This window comes from Vitis riparia, unplaced genomic scaffold, assembly GCF_004353265.1.
Source record: "Vitis riparia cultivar Riparia Gloire de Montpellier isolate 1030 unplaced genomic scaffold, EGFV_Vit.rip_1.0 scaffold472_pilon_pilon, whole genome shotgun sequence".
NCBI lineage: Eukaryota > Viridiplantae > Streptophyta > Magnoliopsida > Vitales > Vitaceae > Vitis > Vitis riparia.
Window position 1 is genome coordinate 26203 of NW_023269686.1, and position 1191 is coordinate 27393.

Genomic DNA, 1191 nt, shown 5'->3' on the forward strand with positions numbered 1-1191 from the left:
ATTGGACAATTCAAGCCCAACAACAATGCTTCATATGGAAATACCTACAATTCAAATTGGAGGAACCATCCAAATTTCTCCTAGAAGCCAAGAACACTTTAGTACACACAACCAAGCCAAGCATCTCAACAAGCTTCAAATCTTAAGCAAGCAATAGTGAATCTAAGCAAGGTCATGGGAGATTTTGTTAGAGATCATAAATCCATCAATGCTAAACTCAGTCAAAGAATTGACAGTGTAGAGAATACATTGAATAAAAGGATGGATGGAATGCAAAATGATTTATCCCAGAAGATAGATAATCTCCAATACTCAATCTCAAGGCTCACTAACCTTAACACAGTGCAAGAAAAAGGGAGATTTCCTTCTCAACCTCACCAAAACCCTAAAGGTATCCATGAAGTGGAAGCTTAGGAGGGAGAATCTTCATAGGTGACAGACGTCAAAGCCTTGATCACTCTAAGGAGTGGTAAAGAGGTTGAGCTGCCAACACCCAAGCCACATGTTGAAAAAGAGGAAGAAGAAGAATTGACAAAGAAGAGGAAGGAAATCAAAGGAAAGAAGAAAGGTAGTAGTGAAAGGAAAGAGGACCATGATTCAACAGTGAATGAAAATCCAGAGAAAGTAGTTATCAAGGGAGATGTGATGAAGAAACACATACCTCCACCTTTTCCTCAAGTTTTGCATAGGAAAAAGGGAATCGGAAATGCATAAGAAATTCTTGAAGTATTGAGAGAGGTGAAGGTCAACATCCCATTGCTAGATATGATTAAACAAGTGCCAACTTATGCAAAATTCCTGAAGGACTTGTGTACTATCAAAAGAGGGTTGAATGTGAATAAGAAAGCCTTCTTGACTGAGCAAGTAAGCTCCATCATACAGTGCAAGTCTCCATTGAAGTACAAAGATCCGGGTTGCTCTACCATCTCAATGATGATTGGAGGAACTGTAGTGGAGAAAGCTTTGTTAGACTTGGGGGCAAGTGTGAATTTGCTACCATACTCTGTCTACAAGCAATTGGGACTTGGTGAATTGAAGCCAACATCAATCACTCTATCTCTAGCAGGTAGATCAGTGAAAATTCCAAGAGGGATAATTGAAGATGTCTTAGTTCAAGTTGACAATTTATACTATCCAATGGATTTTATGGTTCTTGATAGAGACCCAATTGTCAAGGAAACTAATTATGTT